We start from the raw sequence: 23,137 nt of genomic DNA, 5'->3' as shown, positions 1-23,137 counted from the left end.
TGCCAAAAACAATGGCTGACCTCATCGTCTTTCAATTCCAATATTTTAATAACATGAGCTGGTGTTGCTGGGGAGTTCCTGGAATCTCTCCAGCTGCTGTATAAAGGCAGGAAATGTTTCTTCTCACACTTCTATTCCTTGTCATTAACAAGTTCCTGTCCAATAATCTTTTCACTTATCTGTCTTCTGAACTCATATATATTCCCAAATAGAGTCTTGCTGTCAACTTGTATGGTCATTCCATTCTTTTCCGTGAACTTTACCTGGCAGTGTTGAAATTCTCAACTTTTGCTACACCTCAGTTTTGTCTTCTCATTCATAGCTTCCAGTGTTATTGCATAGAAGCTAGTTTTATAAGAACAAAGTACCTATAAAAGTAATTTTCAAGTTATGAGTTTTATTGTAGCAGTGTTGGTCCCAGGATATTAGAGAGACAAGTTGTGTGAATAATATCTTTTATTGGACCAACTGCTGTTGGTGAGAGACAAGCTTTCGGGCTACACCTGAAGAAGAGCTCTGTGTAGCTCGAAAGCTTATCTCTTTCACCAACAGAAGTTGGTCTAATAAAAGATATTATCTCACCCACCTTATCTTTCAAGTTATGAGTTAATAAGACATGAGCAAAAAACTGGATATTGGTTTTAATTCATTTTCACAACAGAGAAGCTGATTGAGAACTATAATAATTTCATTGTTTTGGGAAGGAGGTTCTATAACTTATGCATGAGCTATACAATACAACACTGATTTTAGAAGATGTTACAATTCAATAAAGAATAGATAATAATTAAATGTATGACTTAGACTTAGAAATGCATATTCAAGTTTGATGAATGATTAAAATTTTGGCCTTTTGTGAGAGGTGAAAGGGGAGAATTTTGAAGAGAGAATCAGAGCTTAATTAGTTCCTACCATTTGAACACAGAAAAAACATAAAGCTATATACCCTCAGAATTTTTTATTGTGCAAGCATCTCAAAAATTAAAGGAAAATCAACATTGCTCAATCAAAAGACAAACGTGCACATTGAATCTTACAGGTAAAGAATATGAAGGACTATATTGGCCAGTGTTGCACCTGCTTTATTTTGGGTGCTGAATACTATTAAGTGGTTGGAATGACCAAACTGCTTCAGATTATATATTTGCCCCTTGCACACTTCAGCTGAAACTATACAAAAGAGTTTTAAAGAACTGAACATGTTTGGAGTTCAGGTAACATTTGGTTCAATGGGATTTTCATTTTGTTTATTTTCTGATTAATTTTTAAATAAACATATTTCAGTCTATGGGCAGCTTGCAAACTATTCACTTTTGTCACTATCTCAGCTATTCACTTCAATCCTGAGCCTACCCACACTAAAGTCAACAGAAAAACTCCTACTGGCATTAGTGGGCATTGAACTGAACCTTGCTTCAGTCTTAATAAAGGGCACTCGCTACCTTAGGATGATACTGAGAAAATATTAGGCCTTACAGTCAGAAGTACCCCTCCAATGTCTCCTGCACTCCCCCGTTGTTCTGGCAGGGAAGAGGGTCTTTTTATATTTTATTATAGACTTTTACAGGATGTAACTTAATCCTCTCTGTCATAAACATAAAGAGAAGGGTAACCACCTTTCTGTATACAGTGCTATAAAATCCCTCCTGGCCAGAGGCAAAACCCTTTCACCTGTAAAGGGTCAAGAAGCTAAGGTAACCTCGCTGGCACCTGATCCAAAATGACCAATGAGGGGACAAGATACTTTCAAATCTGGAGGAGGTGGAAACAAAGGGTCTGTCTGTCTGTCTGTTGGTTTTGCTGGGAACAGATCAAGAATGCAGTCTTACAACTCCTGTAAAGTTAGTAAGTAATTTAGCTAGAACATGTGTTAGATTTTCTTTTGCCTCCATTTCCATCTGTCTGAATTCTATCCATCTTTCATGTACCTTTTGTCTCTCCTCAGCCTCAAATCTGGCTCATTCCAGTTTCTGTTGAACATTGCATTCTGTCATCCTAACCTCTCTGTTTTTAACTAACTTTACACCCAAGAGTTAGAAAGAAAACAAAACAAAAAGAAACCTGGCTTGTAAAATGGTGCTGTGCTGTAACCTGATACCTTTTTTCTCTCATAGTTTTCTCAGCCTACAGAAAAATCCTTTTGTTATGCCTGCTGCTCTGTCCCCCAGGCAGAGAGACAGAATCTACAGCTGCAATCACCTTTTACAAAACCTTTTAAAATCCTGCTGTGCTTCTGGTTCAAAATGATCCCACCGCTCTGCCACCATGTCAAGGTTGCTTCCCCACTCTGAACTCTAGGGTACAGATGTGGGGACCTGCATGAAAGATCCCCTAAGCTTATTCTTATCAGCTTAAGTTGAAAACTTCCCCAAGGTACAAACTTTGCCTCGTCCTTGAGCTGTATGCTGCCACCACCAAGTGTTTTAAGCAAAGAACAGGGAAAAAGCCACTTGGAGACGTCTTCCCCCAAAATATCCCCCCAAGCCCTACGCCCCCTTTCCTGGGGAAGGCTTGATAAGAATCCTCACCCATTGGTACAGGTGAACACAAACCCAGACCCTTGGATCTTAAGAACAATGAAAAATCAATCAGGTTCTTGAATAATTTTAATTAAAGAAAAAGTAAAAGAATCACCTCTGTAAAATCAGGATGCTAAATACCTTACAGGGTAATCAGATTCAAAACATAGGGAATCACTCTAGGCAAAACCTTAAGTTACAAAAAGACACAGCTTATTTTACCAGCCATTAAACAAAAGAAAATCTAAAGCATGTTCTAGTTAGATTACTTACTAACTTTATAGGAGTTGTAAGGCTGCATTCCTGATCTGTTCCTGGCAAAAGCATCACACAGACAGACAGACCCTTTGTTCCCCACCCTCCAGATTTAAAAGTATCTTGTCCCCTCATTGGTCATTTTGGGTCAGGTGCCAGCAAGGTTACCTTAGCTTCTTGACCCTTTACAGGTGAAAGGGTTTTCTTCTGGCCAGGAGGGATTTTATAGCACTGTATACAGAGAGGTGGTTACCCTTCCCTTTATAGTTATGACACCCTCCATAATTCGCAGCTATCTGTAGCCATTATATCAGGGGAGAGGGAGCATGACTCCAACTCTCCTCATGACTCTCTGAACAATTTTTCAACAGAAAAGCTTCAAAATCAGACTCCAATGAGAAACTGCTGAGCTTCAATTAATATGCAAACTAGATAACATTAACTTGGGTTTGAATAGAGACTGGGAGTGGCTTGGTCATTACACATATTGAATCTCTTTCCCCATGTTAAGTATCCTCACACCTTCTTGTCAACTGTCTAAATGGGCCCTCTTGATTATCACTACATAAGTTTTTTTCTCCTGCTGATAAAAGTTCATCTTAACTAATTAGCCTCTTACAGTTTGTATGGAAACTTCCAACTTCTCAGTATGTATATACAAATATATCTTCTTACAATATGTTCCATTCTCTGCATCCAATGAAGTGGGCTGTAGCCCACGAAAGCTTATGCTCTAATAAATTTGTTAGTCTCTAAGGTGCCACAAGTACTCCTGTTCTTTTTGAACACTTTGGCCACTTGCTCAGGATGGAGAATTACTGGACAAAGAGTCCATGCGCTTTCCTCCCCACTCACAGCTGCAATGTGAAAAGGTCTCACATGGCCATGCAGGGGTGATATTTGACACCTTTCTCCCATACCTTCCTGTGCAACTGCATAAAGCCATGGCCAAATCCAGAATTATTGATGCCTCATCATTTAAATTATATGATATTGTTTCTTTTCCCAGATTTGATATCACATGATAGAAAAGCATTCAGAGAAGAGCCATGAAAATTATTAAAGGGTTAGAAAACATAACTTAAGGAGATCAATCTATTTAGTTCAACAAAGAGAAGGTTTAACTTGATTAGAGTCTATAAGTACCTGCATGGGGAAGAAATATTTAATAAATGGATCTTCAGTGTAGGAGAGAAAGGTTTAACATGATCCAGTGGCTGGAAGTTGAAGCTAGATAAATGCAGACTGGAAATAAGGCATACATTTTCAACAGCGGGAGTAATTAACCACTGGAACAATTCATCAAGGTTTGTGGCAGATTCTCCATCACTAACAAGGTTTAAAGCAAGACTGGATTTTTTTCAAATATATATATATGTTCTAGGAATTATTTTTGGGGTAGTTCTTTGGACTGTTTTACATGAGGTCAGACTAGGTGATCACAGCAATCCCTTCTGGCCTTGAAATTTATCAATGATAAAAGAAATATAAATAAGATCAGAAGAGGTATGCAGATTTCAGAAACTCTGGAGTTCATAGTTTCTCTTGGGATATCTATGCAAAGTTACCCAAACCAAGATGTACCAAGTTAACCAAACCAAGATGTATTAAAATATAGAGCTAATGGAATTAAAGATATAGACATGATTTACTGAACATATCTAGAATTGCACCTGTCATAAGCTAAACATGATAAGGCATTCCCAACTAAGAGAAAAAAAGTAAACAGTTTGCATATCTTAAAAGCGATCCTCTCTCAACACTCTTTGGCTGGCCTGCCAGCAGCTCTTGCTGCCCAGATATCAATTAACTAACTCTTGCTGTGTCCTGGAGCTGCTTTTTAAGTCCCTCTAATAGAATCAGCTTCCATGTCTAGGCATTACCTTGTGCATGCTTCATGTATCTTTCAGGTGTTAGAGTGCATTATCATATCAAGGTGACATTACATGTATACCCATGGGTCTTTGATGAAGACGGTTATCTCCTAATTACCTCAGGGAGTTTCCTGAACATTTTTTTTCCATTTGTCTTCAAAACTGGCCTATAAAAAGGATTTCTGTGTCTTTAGTTCAATGATCAACTTTTCATCTGTTTCATTGTTGCTTTCTATAAGAGCTATTTCATGCCTCCTGCTGTGCTGAAATCATATCTGTAGAGATGTTCACACACATGACATCACTTGGAGGATCAGGGACTTAGTTTGCCATATAATTCATTTGAGATTTTTACAATATTTTTTGCAGAAATCATTTCATATCTAAGTGTTCTAGCATGCATGTGCATTCACATTTTTATCTAATGCATGTTAGTAAGAAAAAACCACACCCAACAGCAGTAGTTATTTTTATCTATTTAACTTTCTTTCTTTATTCAATCCCAGACCTTTCATGTTAAAAATGTATGTTTTTTGCAGCCAGCATAAAAGCATATTCTTCACACTTCAGTGCATTGAACAATAGTTTATAGCATTCGGATTTAGTCTTACATTTGAATAAACTTAATTGTGTTCCTATTTTATTTAAGCTAGTTGTTTATCAAGGAAACTCATTAAGGTTGTACTTGCTTCTTCCTAAGGCAAGGCTTGGCCATATTTCTCCAATTACATTAATCAGCATGACAGAAATACTAAAGATCTACTTCACATGGAGTCATTGTCTTCCTGTAAAATGGGTCAGAGAAACTAAAATATGTAGGGAAGCTATTTTCTAGGCATTTATCTTCTGTTTGTGAAGTCACTGTTTTTTGTTTTTTTTTAATTAGGGAACTTAGTACGTGGAAGAGGTGTTATGCTGACAGCTCTGAAGTCTTCTGTTTATCCACATCAAAGGTTCAACAGAGGCTGCAGTCATACAAGCTTCCTTGTGCCTCCATGACAATGTGCCTCAACTCAGACCGGGGGAGTCATCTAGCTCTAAGACTAGAGTTGTGTCGATAAGTAGGAACATCTCAAAGGATAATGTCAAATTAAAATAATGGCTGTTACTAATAATACTTTGGAATACTGCTAATTAGTTACATTTCAAAATAGAATGTACTCTTCAGAATTTAGGTCTAACTTCTAAAAAACAAGTACTATTGGGCACCTTATTTTTAGGGTACCCCATTTCAATTCTCTTAAAGGAGCCTGAATTTTATAGGGAAGGACCCAGCTCCTTAAAATTATTTAGGAGTCTAACTCCCAGTGAAAGGTGGACCGTTTAGATGCCTTTGAGGTTCTGAGCCTAGGTGATCAGCACTTTCTGAACATCAGGCCCCTTTAAGATGCCTCAAGTTGGGCACCGAAAATCTCTTTGGAAAATATGGGCATTATTGCAGTTTATTTACTGTTGATGTCCATTCAGATTTTATGTGGATCCAAATATACCCCAAAGTTGTGGTATTTGGGTACATATAAATATATCCCCAATGTCTCTAGTCAAGTCCCCAAATATTTGCAGTGCTTGGGGCCTAAGGTGCAGAGAAGCAGTGAAGAGATTGCAGAGGTAGCAGTGCTTCTTCTGGTTAAATGCTTAGTCTCCTCTGTGCCCATTCCATTCAGTAGACTCTAGTTGCAAAATTGTCAAGGGCAGAGGCTAAATTTATTCATGTTTGTGATGTGTTTTGCGATCCTTTGTAGGAAGATGCTAGGTAAAGGCAAAGCTACAGTGGATGTTTATAAGATGTTGCCATCTTCGGGGGATTTATGTCCCATTATGTTTTCATATTGGTCATAGCTGTCATTGCATCCCAATTACAGCAAGAGAGAGTCCTGTTCCCAGTTGTGTGATAACAAAGTGCTAGCTTCATATCCTCCTGCATGTATAAGAGATATTATTATTTTACCTACTGATCTTTTTTCTCCTCATGTGATAGCAAAAACAAAACAACAACAACAACAACAAAAACAGCAAAAAACTCACAAGCAGGAACCTCTATCGATGGCTACTTAATGGTGTAAGTAGGGTTGTCAAGTGATTCAAAAATTAATCATGATTAATCTGGAAATTTAAAAAAAATAATTGCAATTAATCACAGTTTTAATCACACTGTTAAACTATAATCAAATACCATGTATTTAAACACTTTGGATATTTTCTACATTTTCAAATATATCTGTGATGGTTTGGACCCCCCTTTCGGGGTGCCACCAGATGTTCTGGGGCCCACTGAGCCCACCTGGTCTACCAGCCTGGGTTTCCCTCACTTTGTACTGCTGTGACCAGCTCTCAAGCCCCTTTCCAGCAGACGCACAGGTAGGGACACACCCAGCTGCGGAATCAGACAGTCTGCTATTAGCTTTCTGTGGGAAGGCTGAGCTAGGGGAATGTCCAGTTCTCCTGTGTACACATATTCTGGAGTATAAACCCAAAATTACATTGTCTTGCGCTGTATAGAGAGATCTCTACCATGCAAGCTTATAAAAATCACCCCCTCCCTCAATGTGGAGGAAGATATGCACAACTTTTTGCCTGCCCCCCCCTCACTCCACATATAAATTGCACAAACTAGGTTTTAGTATAAAGAAGAAATACATTTATTAACCAAAAAAGGTAAATTTTAAGTGATTATAAGGAATAAGTAAACAGAACAAAGCAGATTACTGAGCAAATAAAACAAAACACGCAAACTAAGTTTAATTCACTAAAGAAACACATTACAATTAGTAATTTCTCACCCTAATTGTTGTTTTATGCAGGTTGCAGAGTTTCTGCACCTTAGAGTTCCAGTTATTTCTCTTCACAGGCTGGACTCCTGTCTCTTTCCCCAGCTCAGTTCCTTTTTCTCTTCAGGTCCTTCCTTCTTGGGCAGTGAAGCAAATGGAGAAGAGTGCTGATTGACTCACTTCCCAGCCTAAAATAGAATTTATATAAGGTGGGACTCCTTTGTTTCCAGTGGGAAAATATCAGCAGTGTCCAAGGTGGTACTCCATACTAGGTGACATCATGACATGACTCTGCATTGTCAAAGCAACATCCCAGGAAGCTTCTCAGGAAAGTGGGAGATTAGTAACTTCAGAGTTCTATCGTCCTTCTTAAATGGCCCATTCAGGCTGATTGTCTACTGTCTGGTGGGCGTTCCCCCAAGTACACACACAGTTGTAATTGTTACACAGTCAATATTCCTTACTTCCGATACAGAAACGATACATGTATACAAAGAGGATAATCATTTCCAGTGATACCTTACATGACCCATCTCATATAAAACTTGTCTTAGTTATGCCATGTTCATATTACAACAATATTTTATGAAGAATATGGGGCGCAGCATCACAATGTTGATTACAATTATAACACAGAATACCAAGTGTACAGTGCTCACTCTACATTATTTTTATTACAAATATTTATACTGTAAAAAAGGTTAACAAAAGAAAGTATTTCACCTCATACAAGTGCTATAGTGCAATATCTTTATTGTGACAGTGCACCTTACAAATGTAGGTTTTAGGGGTTTTTTTTACATAACTGCATTCAAAAAAACTTCAGAGCAGTGTTTCTCAAAGTTTTTGCACTTGTAACTCCATTTTCACTTTAAAAAAATCATGACCCTCCCCCCCCCCCCGAAAATTGTGATCCCCTACCTTCAGCTCTGTGGGGCTTGGGGCTTCACCTGCCCCCACTTGGGGCACTGTGCTCTGGACTTCATCCTCCTGCAGGGCTCCAACCTTCATCTCCCCCACTGCCTCCAGAGATCCTGGGATGAGGGCTTCAGCCCCCATCAGGGTGAGGGGCTCTGGCCTTCAACCCCCCTCGAGGCATGGAGCCCTGGGTGTTAGCCCCCCTACCTCCCGCCTCCAGGGCTTGGGGTTTCAGTCCCCCTTGTGTCTGTACACTTCAGCCCTGCTCAGGGCTGGGGTTCCAGCCTTCAGCCCTTCTCAGGTCTCCAGGCTTCAGCCCTACTTGAGGCATGGGGGTCGGGACTCCAGACCCCCCCCCCCAGAACTCCAAGGCTGGGGCTCCAGCTCCCCAGCTGACCATGAGCTCCATTTCCAGGGCTTCAGCCCTCCCCACACCCAGAGTGCTGTGTCTGAGGCTCCAGTCTCCCCACTGATTCTGGAGTGTAATTAACTCATGAAAAAAGTTTACGTGTTAATCAAGCTGTGAATTCATCCTTAATTGTCAGCCCTAGTGCAAAGTGAAAGGTCATGGGGACTTATCAGTTGGAAGTAAAAGAGGAGGAGTAAGACCTGGGTGTATTGGTTGATGACTGTGAGATGCCAATGTGATGCAGATGTGAAAAAGGCTAATTTTATCCTAGGATGCATCAGGCAAGGTATTTCCAGTTGAGATAGGGAAGTGTTGGTACCGCTGAACAAGGCACTTGTGAGCAGTGTTATCTCTAATTTTTTACCTCCATGTGCGGAATAAATTTTGTTATGTGAACAAATATAGAGGTGATGTGTGACACATCACCTTCATATTGGTGCAGGTAACAAAATTCATGTGGTGGGGGTGGAGCTGAGGGGTTTGGAGTGTGGGAGGGGGTCAGGGCTGGGGCAGAAGGTTGAGTGCAGGGGGTGAGGGCTCCATCTAGCGGTCAAGGCTCTGGGGTGGGGCTGTGATGAGGGGTTCGGAGTGTGGGAGGGGGCTCAGGGCTGGGGCAGAGGGTTGGGTGCAGGGGGTGAGGGCTCTGGTGTGGGGCTGGGGATGAGGGGTTTGGGTGCAGACTGCCTAGGGGCTGCAGTGGGGAGAGAGGACTTCCCCCGGCTCTCTCTCACTGCAGCAGCTTAGGGCTGGGGGAGAGTCACCTCTTCCTAGCTGTGGTAACTCCTGCGGTGCTGGGGTGGGCCGAGGGAGGGGCTCCTCTCTCCAGCAGCTCCGGGGTCTGGGCGAGGCTGAGGGAGGGGCTCCTCTACCCTGGCTGCAGCAAGTCCGGGTCAGGTCCATGTTCGGGCCAGCTGCGAGAGGTGCCTCTATCCCGGCTGTGGCAAGTCCGTACTGGGGCCTGTGAGGAGGGGCATCTCCCACCCCTGCAGCAGATCTGTGCTGGGGCCGGTGAGGAGCAGCATCTCTCCCCGCCACAGTCATGAGCACCTGTGTGGGGCTTAATACGCAGCTGCGTGGCTGCATGGCCGTGCAGCTTCAAGGGAACTTAGCTTGTGAGACCTCATCTGGAATACTGGGAGCAATTCTGGTCTCCCATGTTTAACAGTAATTAGTACTAACAGGGCAATCAAAACTGCAATTAATCATGTTTATTTTTTTTTATTGTGATTAATTTGTTTTGAACTAATCACTGAGTGAACTGTGATTGATTGAGAGCCCTAGGTGTAACCTAACAGAGATTTACACTTCGAGCGGCCTGGATTTTCATTTGGGCCAGATTTCTGGTCCGCTCCCAAGCCTCTGACAAGGCAGCCAGGGAAGAGCTCATTTAGGCCTCAGCACTCAAACACATCCAGTAGTGTTGGTTTAAAAAGCAATTAAAAATTCGAACAATTTTTTGAAAGTTTTAGCCATTGTTTCAAAATCTGAAATAAAAAGGTGAGGTGTCAATGAAAATTTTCAAAAAAATAAAAATGTTAACCTGATCTAGCCACCAGCAACATACTCCTGCCATCTATTTTGTGTTCAGTAAAATCACTTTGCACACCAATCCTAATGTTTTACTTGTCCAGTGGTGAGACTTGAGCACAAACAGTTACTTCCCTATGACAACTTGCCTGACTAGGGACAGGATTCTATATATTGAACAATCCCATCTAAAGTGATAGAGGTGTGTAGGAATAGTCCCTGTTCTAGCTGAACCCATAGAGCTGAACCCATAGATGCCAAATCTGACCCAGCTGAGTAGGAATGCTCTTGGCAAACCCTAAAATGATCTGAGCTAAGAAGTTGGTTTAATGAGGCAGCTGATCCAACTACTGGTTTCAGAGTAGCAGCTGTGTTAGTCTGTATCCGCAAAAAGAACAGGAGTACTTGTGGCACCTTAGAGACTAACAAATTTATTAGAGCATAAGCTTTCATGAGCTACAGCTCACTTCATCGGATGCACAGAATGGAACATATCGTAAGACAGTGACAAAGTGACAAAGCTCTGTCCTTGCCGCCGTGGGTCCCACGTTTCCTGGCATATTTCGCTAGCCTCGGAGGCTCACTGTGACCCTCCACGTAACCCTTCTCTCTCTAGAGACAAGGGTCACAGTCTACTGAGCCATTTTCATCATAAGCCAGCGAGGGAGGTAAGGAGAAGTTATCCTTCCTTGCACAGTCTCTGTTGTCTCCCAGTCTCAGTGATTAATCAGGAGGCAAAGGTGTCGGGGGGGGGGGGAGCTAAGGCCCACCCTCTACTCTGGGCTCCAGCCCAGGGACCCTAATAGTATCAGCTATGGTAGCTGACCTTTTAGAAACATGACAAGTACAATTCCCTGGGCTACTTCCCCCACAGCAGCCCTCACTTCCTCAAGCTCCACTTCACCCTTACCTCAGGGCCTCCTTCCTTGTGCCTGATATGGTGTGTACTACTCAGCCTCTCCAACAGCGCAACTTCCTCCCACAGCTTCTGACATGCACCCTCACCTGACTAACTGGGAGGCTTTTAACTAGTTTCAGCCAGCCCCTGATTGGCTTCAGGTGTCCCAATCAATCTAGCATTCTCCCTGCCTTCTGGAAGGTTCTTAATTGGCCCCAGGTGTCTTAATTGACCTGGAGCAGCTGCCATTTCACTTATCCTGCTACCAGGGATTTGTTTAGCCTGGAGCTAATATATCTATCTCCCACTACTTTTCTATAGCCATCGGGCCTTGCCCTGTCACAATATATATGCAGATATGTTGGAAGTTACCATACAAACTGTGAGAGGCTAATTAGTTAAGATGAACTATTATCAGGAGGAGAAAAAAAAAACTTTTGTACTGATAATCAAGATGGCCCATTTAGACAGTTGACAAGAAGGTGTGAGGATACTTAGCTTAGGGAAATATGATTCAACTACTGAAATCATTAGGTTTAAAAGAACTTGAATCTCAATGAAAACAGAACAAAACAAAAGGATAATCTATTTAAACTACATATTAATTTCATCCTTATCAGAAGATCTGTTAAATTTTCATGAAAAGGTCACAATGTACCTTTTAAAATCCTTTAAGCCTTTAGATAAATATAAACAAATCTATTTTAATAATCTGGTATTTTCGTATAATGGAAGGAACTGTATTTTCTTCTAAACATAGATAATCAGTTTTTGTATTGCTACACTTATAAAACCACTTGGATTACATTCCTCTTGTTGCACATCCCCCTTTCTTAGGGAAGATTATCGAGAAGGTTGTTGCAAAGTAAAGATTCCCTTGAGTTTTATTCGCTTGACTTCTTCAATCTGGTTTTCATGTTTGGTTTTGAAACAGTAATTATGCTGGTTTGATTAGTCAGTTTGATCAATCTCTTTCTGGCAGTGGGTGAAGTTCAAGGTGTCTGTGCTGATGTATTTAGATCTGCGAAAATACTTTAATACGGCTACAATCCTGCCAACATTTATGCCAATGCTTAACTTTACATACATCAGAATTCATAGAATCATAGACTTTAAGGTCAGAAGGGACCATTATGATCATCTAGTCTGACCTCCTGCACAACACAGACCACGGAATCTCACCCACCAACTCCTGTAACAAACTCCTAACTTATGTCTGAGCTATTGAAGTCCTCAAATCGTGGTTCAAAGACGTCAAGTTTCAGAGAATCCTCCAGCAAGTGACCCGTGCCCCATGCTGCAGAGGAAGGTGAATTACTCCCATGTATAAAGTTATGCATATGCATAAGTGTTTGCAAAATAATTTGTAGTGTCTGAACAATTTTGTTAATTATGTTGACAACTTAGGAGTCTGATCCTCAGCTGTTTCTGGATGTATTGGTAGAAGCAATGGTTGAGATTGCTTGCTGGCCATCTGTGCTTGATTCGGAGGTTGTGACAGTTAATCTCTAGAATATAGACTTTACCACAGGTATATACGCTAACCAGATTACAGTAGTTCATTGCAATGCATTCTTCCTAGGGCTACATTTAAAGTTCACTCAGATACTTCAGCTCATAAAAAAGGCAGCTGTCTAATAATGCTTACCTCTCACATGTAGTGTATTTCACCTATGCCCCAAGACTTCCATAGCCTCCAGTTGATTTTGGAGAAATTTAATTTTTTTTGCCATAGGAAATCCCATTATCATCTGTGACCTGCATAGTTTAGAGCTTATTCTTTGTTTCTGTGGAAATTAATTGGCACCCTTGAGTAATACCCCTATGTATTCCAGAAAAGGTTGGATTCAAATTCTATAAAAAGCATTTGCTTATGGAGCAGGAGTGAGCTGCAACAGGAGCAGAGGGAAGGGAGCCAAATGATCCCTACTCCCTCTGCTTATACTCATGCTAGATCCAAGCAGCCACTGGATTTTGATGGATATTTTTTCTCTATAGTCTTAGCTGGTGGGCTGTGACCCAGCAGGCCATGCCTTACAAGCAACATGCAGGTTATGCTCCATGTGTTGGAAAGTTCTGATGTAGTGCTCATAGAGAGCTACAATGTGCTCATTGTAAGTCAAATGAATAGATAGATATAGTAAGCCACCAAGGAGGCACCAGTGCTCCATCTGATTAAATAATTAAATTTAAAATTAAATTAAAGCCACCAAGGAGGCACCAGTGCTCCATCTGATTAAATCTGAATAAATTTGTCTTGTTTATTTCTGCAATATACAGGATTAGGCACGTTTTTGTGACTTTTTTTTATTACCATTTCAACCATTTTAGCTTTTTTCTCTGTGAAACTAATCTCTGTGAGCTGCATCTTGATTTGTCATGTTTCATAATTTCTTAAATTTTTTAAGACTTCTGACTTCTCACAGAAGCTGTAATTAGTGTGTGTATGTACTCTAATGACCATGCTACTTTACTTCTTTTCCACTCTGAGTTCCCTATTAACTGGTGATCACATTTGATAATTAGTGCACTAAATGTTTAATACCTTTTCTGCTAACTACTGTAGGACACGTAATAAAGTACAACTCTTTTCTAAAAAGGATTTAATGTAATTAATGTATCTGTTCTTTTGCCAAAAGAGGTATTGCTAAGTCACTAATACACCAAGTTAAACTAACATCTTTCTTCAAGAACTGGAATAGTTGTATGGTTCTATTCTGTATCATCTATAGAAATCAAAGACATTCTTTCAAGGAGGGTTCCTAGATAGACTAAACACAAATAATAATTTGCAGAATGGTGAGTTCTAACTCCATAAAATTCATAGTAAATTCCTCCAATGCAAGACTCGTTATGAAGCGTAAAATCAAAGTCCTCTTTAAATAATCATTAAAAATAATACCAACACATTTGCAATAATATACTTAGGAATATGGCAGTGTTTCCATTTACTTATGTATTCATGGTAAAATATTTCCTAAATTGCATACATGTTTTCAGCTCCAAAATTGATGTATTTCATTTTAATGAGAACTAAGAAGACATACAATTCATTTTGCCAGAACCGCTGCTGCATCAATGGAGCTGTACAAATTTATGCCAGTTGAGGATCTGCACCATAATTTTAGGATTTCCCCCTCCGGCCCCCCACCTACCTAGAATTAGGAAAAACTCTTTATATTAGCCATTCGAGGACACTGCCTCCCACTACCACTCTCACCTGTCACCCTTTCTCCAATATGGCAGTGGAGGACAAAATCATGGACTTCACCTATATGGGAAGAGGCAGAGCTGGGCAGCATCATAGTAACTCCATACTCACTGCTTATTGGAAGCCGAAACCCCTTTTAAATTAAGGCTGTGTGTTTATAGAGCAGCAGGCCAGAAATTGACCTTGAAAAATGGATGACACCAGGGAACTAGAAAGCCTTAACTTTAAAAAGGAACTTTTTATGAGGGAAATTTTAAAATGTGGCTTAGACAGAATTGTCAGAAAATAGACATACCTGGGACAAAAATTATTATTATTGTATTTTATAGGAATTGGGTAATATCCTTTTAAATAGTTTGTGAGACCTCTTGTGGTATTCACAGTGTTGTATGTTTTAGAAGCTAGCCAGAACAACAGTATATCTATGTAACTAGTATTTGCATGTTTTGCATATTTAGTAAACATAGTTATGTGGACCCATCATACACAAGTGACTTCTTCATACTAATATTGTTGTGTAAAGAGCAAAAGACACAACAGTTATTTTTAACATTATTGTCATCAATAGTCCTTGGTCAAGGTCTTGGCAACACTATGTTTGGTGCTGTGTAGACACAGAGTAAGAGAGTCCCTGCTCCAGAAATATAAATATAAGGAGAATAAATATTATTTAATTATATGTTAAATTGGGAGGAGGCACTCATTGATGGAATCCAAAAAGAATACGGATAGATAGAAAACACTGAATGGTATCCCACAATAGTCTGTTCAAGGTCCAGTACCAGTTGGTATTTTCAATTATTTGGAAGATGTATAGGAAAAAAAATATGAATCCACTGTTTTGATATGTAGTTTGAACCACAAATACATTAAAGGATAATATTAAAACTAGTGATGGTATGTAAATAATTGTTGAAATAGACTATAGCTGGGATCCCACCCTCACTCTCCAAACAAAGTAAAATTTGGGGAAAAAATTCAGACAAATAACTCATTGAAAAATAAAGTTTTTGTTGACCCAAAACTAATTGCAAATTTGACATGAATAGTTTCAGCCAGTCACAAAATGGCTGTAGGAAGTGGTGGTGCTGTTGTCTCTCCCTCTTCAACATTAGGGTAGTTAGGACACTCACTGGGGATGTAGAAGGCTCAGGTTCAAACCTCTTCTCTAGAATAGACTTGCTGTGGACTTTTTCAATTCACCAAAATCAGAGCAATTTCAGATTGGGTTTAATTCAATTTTTTTTTCAATTTTTCAGACTTGCCACAAACTGAAAATCAGTTACTCCGCCATCTCTAGTTCAAAGCCACTACAATCCTCCTGAGGAACTAAAAAATATGATTAGAGGTCAGACGTGCAGCCATCTTTCATTCACTGTGCATAATGTTAGCTGGTGTAAAATAAATAAAGCACGGTTTTGTTCACTGTGTACCTTGCCTCATTCATCATAGTTAATGAATGAAATAAATAGCCCAGATTATGCAATACTGTATAGGCAATGAGGCAAGCTCCCTCATTATTTAGTGAACAGCATACACAGGAAGACAGGGCTCCAGATGCACCAGCACCTCGTGCATTTTGGAATGGTCCACCTCCTGTATGGTCCACCATTGGCCAATCATTTCTGAAATATTTTTCTTTCAAAATATGTACGTAAGAAATTCCCTTACAAAAATTCAAAAACCTGTTAGAAGAATATTAAGTATGAATTATTGCATTCATTTAATAGATTTTTAAAAATAGAAATAGAAATAATAGGCAATGGAACAAGCTTTTAAAGGAGGTTATAGAATCAATGTAATTGGAGATGTTTAGGTCTAAAATAGATAACTGTCTTTAAAGAACCATTTAGTATACTTAAATTGAATGTACCATAATGCAAAGAGATAAATTATTAACTAGAGCTTCATTTTAACTCTAATGAATCTGAATCATAAAGGTAGGGTTCAGTTCTCCTGATTTCAAATGAGACTTGATTACAAAATGACAATTTGATCACATTCTGTATCTTGCATTTCCAGTATGGCTAGAGAAGGGTGCATCTTATTGATCTGTATACTTCCTTGTCAATCACCAAAAATGAATTCATTGACATTTATGTCTTAAACAAAATGCATGTATTTGCTGTCAAGTGTTATTTCACAGTACAAATATTTATCTGCCATAACACTGACCATATTAACATAATCTGACAAATAATCAATATTTGTCTGAAACGCTAGGGCCCCTACTGCTAATGTTAAATAGCATGATTGGATGGAGAACCATGAAAATGGTTTACCTGATAGTTGATATATTTCCAAAGTTCCACAATTGCTGTCTATCAGTTATTAACTGTTAGGATCCTGGAATTTCAACTGAACATTGATTATTCTTCAGTACTGCCATTCAATCAGTAAAGTGGTCAATGGCACTGCATATGAAAGAAATTACTAAAATGCAGGATCTGTGTATGAAAGGTAGCATAAGACTCATTGTAAGAACAAAATGTAGAAATAAAAGCTATGTACCAAGTTCTGTCTTTGGATATGTGCACGCAATATTATTGGATTACACCTTGAATATATGAAGATAGAATAGTTACCTTCATTTTTGGGTGTCCAACATTCTCAGATTAGAATGTTCATTAAGAATGTTCAGCAGCGCTGCAAATCAATCCCCTGGCTTTTACTGATAGATATCCAAGAATAGGGGTACCCAAACTTCGAGGCTAATTTTGAAAATGTAACCTGTAACAACTTGAAATGCAGATTCAAATGTGTTTTGCATTTACAGATTAGAGGGACCTCTTAATTAATTATCAGATGAAAAAATAGAGGCCTTTAAAAACTTTTGGCCCTATATCTAAACACCTTTGTTCAGATCCTTGGGTTCAGCTGATATAGGATTGGGGGAGCATAGGTGGAATTTTACAACCCACACCTTCCCTTCACTACACCAATCCTGAGGACACAATTTCAAGTGGCCAGAGGCACAAAATTCGGCCAGAGAGGCATTCTAATCACACTTCTTCCTAGTCCAAGAATGCCCACTGCACAGGGAAGAGGAGGCATTAAAGCTGTTTCTGTCTTCGAAAAATTAAACAAATTTGAACTCTGCAATTTGCAATGGAAAATCAGAATATCTATATTTTCAATGAAAATTCTAAAAAGACTTGAATCCAAAATATCAAAACAGAAAATGTTGACAATTTTTATCAAAATGAAATGATTGAACATGTCAAAAAGTAATTCTCATTTTGAATAGACATAACAAAAAAAATCAATTTTCCTGATTGATTCCTGGAAAAAATAAATTAATTTCACATAAATCAACATTTTCCCACAACAAAAATCAGTTTTGACAGAATCACATTTTCCAACAGGAAATTTTTTCATGTGAAAAATTCTGACCAGCCCTAAATGGATTAGAACCTGCGACACTAAGGTTTTGCCACTGGGGTTCACCCTCTGAATTGTGAGCATTTAAAATCCTGTTCTAGGAGTACATTTGGATTTTATAGATCAGGCCCATCTCCACTGTGAATATACAATTTGTTCATATGGATTAAAATGGCAATTTTCTCATAATCTGTATTTATGAAAAATGTTAAATAAAAATAATTAGTCTCACCACAGAAGGTAGTTGAAGTCAAGCAAGAGTGAATCTTTTCCCTTTTAATATACATATGTATGACATTGCTTAGCTAAAAGGCTGTTCTGTTAATTGTTTTAAAAATATCTTGCAAATATCTTGTAAAAATAAATGCCACAGATTACAAATAGAATAATGAACAGCTGCTCACACACTTTTAAATTTTACCATTTGTCATATTTAATAGAGATGCAGCTAGACAAGAATTTGTACAACACCAACCTTCAATTCCTTAAGCTAATAATTCTGTCATTAATTTGCATACTTAAATTATCTCTTGTTACATGATTCAAGAGAAACCTTAAGAGCAGCAAGACTTTCATATATTTAAAAAAAAATCTCTCTCTTTATTAACTCAGCTGTTCTGAACTCTCACCTGGCTGTTGTATGTAGTAGCAGAGTCATGAATAGTGAAATGATAGAATCAAATCTGGCATGCTATTGATCAAAACTTTATTCTAGTTCCTGACCTCAGACAAACTATTTACCATTTCTTTCTGTAATAACTAACCCACATTTTGACATGTGACATATTCGGTGTCTATTTACATTTAATGGCCTTTCTTATATTTTGTTAGCCATACCATGTTTTCAGCAGAGATAGACTTAAAATGCAACATTTGGATCTGGGGGTGGGTCCTAGGTTTTGGAACTCTAGGGGGTTCAGAACTAGAGCGTTTGGTTTGGTTTATGTCAGGTCTTTCACTATGGTTTGGATCTGGTATGGTTTGGTTAGGGTTCTCACTAGCACCTTGGATGCCTTGGATCGGACCCTTAATCCTTCCCCAGAAGTGGTATGTGCAGTTCATATTTCCTAATTCCTACATTATTTAACCTTCATTGTCACGCTGCAGCTTCCAAGCAAAGTGTCTTCATAAAACACATTTGGAAAAAAAATTAAACACTGGAACAAATGTTGCCCTGCCATATACTTTGTGCAACCCCAGTGAATTCAACGGGAGCATATGTACTCCAACTCAGTGCAACATTTGGCCTTTTGTGTCTATCTCATTAAAACTTTATAACAAAAAATTCTGTCAAAATTGTTGACTATAAAAGCTATGTGACATTAAATAGAATAGGGATCACCTTAAAGTGTAATTTATCTACAGTGGGAGTCTGTCTTTCTGAAGGAGTTTAATGGAACACTAGATAATTCTTCACACAGGACAGTAACATGTTATTTATTGTGGTAGCATCTTAAGCCCATTTCAGGGCCTCCTTGTGCTAGGCACTATACATATACATAATGAACGATAGTCAAAGAAGAGAAGCAAAGGCCTTACAATCTCAATTTTTGAGTTACTACTGTTGAATACAAATTCCACATCTCAGTATCACTTCCTATTATAAAGTGTCATGGAACCTAGAACTTACGTTTAAGAATCACCAAACATCACCCTCACCATCACTGAAGTTGCTCCTCCCACCCCATTTTAGCTAATTTCTCCCCTTCTTCATTTACCCCATATTCATGGCAAATATGACATCTTGGTCCACCCTAAATCTCTATAGCCTTTGGCTTCATCTCCCACTGTCCCAAACATACTCAGCATGTCTCACTGACCCCCTTCCTATCACTACCATCACTACCATCAACAGTGAAGCAGGATGTGTATAACTTCACCCTCTCTCAGACTGTGTCCACACCTTCCATTTATTCATATAGAAGTTGATTGTAAAGAGAGATTGAGGAAGAAATATTGCATTTCTTTTTGCATTGAGGAAGAAATATTGCACTGAGGAAGAAATATTGCATTTCTGCACGGGGTTCTGCTTCTCTGGCCTGAAGACATGTTTCCTGGGCCAAGGGAGCTTTTAGCCCTTAAACACTAGTATCTATAAGATCTCCTATAGTTGCGTTGGTTGTTGTGTTTGGCCTTGTTCATGGTTAGCTTTCTGGTTTAACTATATTTTTGTGTTTATGGTGTTATTTCTTTGGTTCTTTATGTTTTTTTGTTTGCATCAGAGAAACTTATTTTATAACATGTTCTTCACATATCTGTCCTTGAAACCCATTTTCTTTCATGAAGATTTCCAAAGTTTTCTCCACACAGATGGTAGTTCCATACATTCCATATTTGAACTGTTGCCCCATTTTGTGTGTGCATCTAAATAGGATTATGTAACGGTGGGTATCTTCTTACTCATTATGAATTCTTCATGCTGCATAAATCTTGGAGAATTAGATATTGTGTTTTAAAATATACATTATGTTAGACTAAAATTAGTCAGGAAACAGGGTCTATGTCAATTTGCATAGAAATGAGGCAATTTATTCAAAGATGTACCAAAAGAGAGGCTAATGAAATTTTATATGAACCACCTGCTGGTCGCTTCCTTTCAACTAAATGCCTTTGAGTTAAAGGGGTAAGCATTTTTTATTAAACAGAAATTAGTATTCAGGCAAAAAGTAAGAGGACACAAAAAAATAATGCAAAAAATGATATTTTTTTTTAAAAGTCTCTTTTGAATGTTATATTAAATGTGAACTGTAACCATGGATTGCCTACAAGACAACATTGTACTTCTGCCTAGGGATGCCAAGGGCAATGTACCTGTCCACAAAAAGGATATCTGGATTGTGTAAAGACAGCATTTTTAGATTAAGTAGTGAGCCAAAATATCTCATGAGGTTCTTTACCTGGATTTTGCGTTAAAGTCCTGATCCAGTAGAGTACATAAGGACATGTTTAATTGTAATCATTGGATTAGATCCATTGATATTAAATAGGGACTGAATGATTAATCCACAATCTGCTTTAAAAATCAAGAACCATTTTAATTTTATGTTTTGGGCAAAAACAGGTAGATAAAAAGATTTTTAAAAAGTTTTGATGCTAACCAATAGCTATTTTGTTCTATTTAGATGACAATCTTCTTAAATTCTTCCTTAGCAGAGTCTAAATTCTATCCTTGCCTACAAAGGCAAGTAGCGTATAGGTGCTAAATAATGGTGCATTATGGTTCAATTTACTAATAACTCCTTTGCAGTGAAAATAGGAGGAAACTGAAGTTTAAAACTAAATGTGTTTGTAGACAAGCTAACATGGCATTGCAGGGATCCAGCCCAATGGAAATGGAATTCAGTAATGAACTGTTCACAGTCTGCTAAAATAAAGATAATTGAAGTCTAGCAATAATCTTCAAAGGATATGAGCTATTGAGAATTTTCCAGATATGATGTTCAAAACTTCATTCAGAAACCGCAAACAATTCAGGTTCCTTACTGTGATTGTAGGTAGAATTCATCAACATTAAATAGTCATTTGACAGAAACTTGATGTTCACAGTCTTCTAAAAATTCATCTGAAATTGCAGTTCATGTGTGTGACAGATTTTGGTCTTAAATAACGCAACTGATAAACTTTATATTGAACAATCTTTCCTGACTTTAGCTGCCATAATGGAGGGCTACCTGGGAGAATTACTTGTTAACTTTTAAGATTATTCATCTGAATGCTAGAAGCAAAGGAAGAAGATCCAACCTTCATATATAATGCAAAGACTGTCAGCTCTCCAGCCACTATGGTAAATTGTGAATGCGTACTATCAGTGATGAGCTGCCAAAATCTTAACTATCGGTTCCCTCCTCACCCCATGAGGAGGTCGTGGCCCACCTCTGCCCCCCGGGGACTCCTGCCCCATCCAACCCCCCGCGTTCCTTGATGCCCTGCCCTGGACCCCTACCCCATCCATCCTCCTCCCCTTTCCCCTGACTGCCCCCAGAACTGGGCAGGAGGGTCTCGTGGGCCACTGTAGTGGGTGCCCACCCCACCCCTAAGAGCCAGAGGGACTTGCCGGGGGGCGAGGTGGGGAGTCCCGGTGGTGCTTACCTGGGGCAGCTCCCAGGAAGCATTTGGCAGGTCCCTCTGGCTCCTAGGGGCGGGGGAGCGTAGCTAGGGGGGGAGCGGGGGAGCAGCCGCTCCCCCCACTGATCACTTTACAAGTGGTGCCTTAGGTTCCAACTCCATGGGGGCTCTGGGGCTGGAGCACCCACAGGGAAAATTTGGTGGGTGCAGAGCACCCACCAGCAGCTCCACGCCCCACGCACAGCTCCAGCTCACCTCCACTCCGCCTCTGCCCCTGAACGCACTGCCCCGCTCTGCTTCTCTGCCCCACCCCCCCGGCTTCCGGCGAATCAGCTGTTCTTGCGGGAAGCCTGGGAGGGCTGAGAAGCAGGCGGACGCTTCACGCTCAGGCCCAGGGAGGTGGAGGTGAGCTGGGGCAGGGAGCGGTTCCCCTGCTTGCCCCCCCGGGTTATCTGCTGCGGCACAGGCAGCCCTCCTAGTGCCTCCCTGCCCCAGCCTCCCTGGGCCTGAGCGCGAAGCTGCCGCCTGCTTCTCAGCCCCCGCAGCTGGGACTGGGCGCTGGGCGGGGCGGGGAGCTGCCGGTGGGTGCTCTGCACCCATCAAATTTTCCCTGTGGGTGCTCCAGCCCCGGAGAACGCATGGAGTCGGTACCTAAGTCACCACTTTTGGCCAGTTGTTAAATGTAGAAGCACTTTTAGAACCCATTGTCCCACAAGGACAACGGGTTCTAAAAGGGCTTCTACATTTAACAACCGGTTCTAGTGAACCGGTGCGAACTGGCTCCAGCTCACCACTGCATACTATACATATCACTGCAGGAAACATAGCCCAAGAAGGTTTACTCCTGAAAATGAGGGACGACTTATCTTCTTTAAGGTCAATCAGAATGGATTCTTCTATAATCCAAGACAGAAACCATAAACTAAAAAGCAACGATGAGCATCCCCAAGGCACAACTATAAACAGTTTACTATTTTGGTGACTCTTGACATTAATGGCACTGACATTTACCTCTGAAGTTCTTAGGTTGCAGGTATCTGCATAGCACTTAAACTGCCCCATGACCCAGGGGTGCAGAAGAATTACAAAGGCACCATATATGCTTCTCAATTAGACTGGAAAATCAGATCTTGTTGAAAATTTCCAACCAATCACTTTTGTGTTGGAAAATACCATTTCATCAAACTCAGAACGTCCTGTGGAAATGTCCTCATTGTGCATTAAGCAGTGGGGCTCTTTGTCCATCTGAACAAAGAAAGTAAGTTGCCCCCTTTATCTTCAGGGATGGGGGCTTGTCTGGTAGGAAGGGGGT

The sequence above is a fragment of the Caretta caretta genome, chromosome 3 (genome assembly GCF_965140235.1).
Source record: "Caretta caretta isolate rCarCar2 chromosome 3, rCarCar1.hap1, whole genome shotgun sequence".
Classification (NCBI taxonomy): domain Eukaryota; kingdom Metazoa; phylum Chordata; order Testudines; family Cheloniidae; genus Caretta; species Caretta caretta.
The sequence above is the reverse complement of the archived record's forward strand: the minus strand, read 5'-3'. Positions refer to the sequence as shown.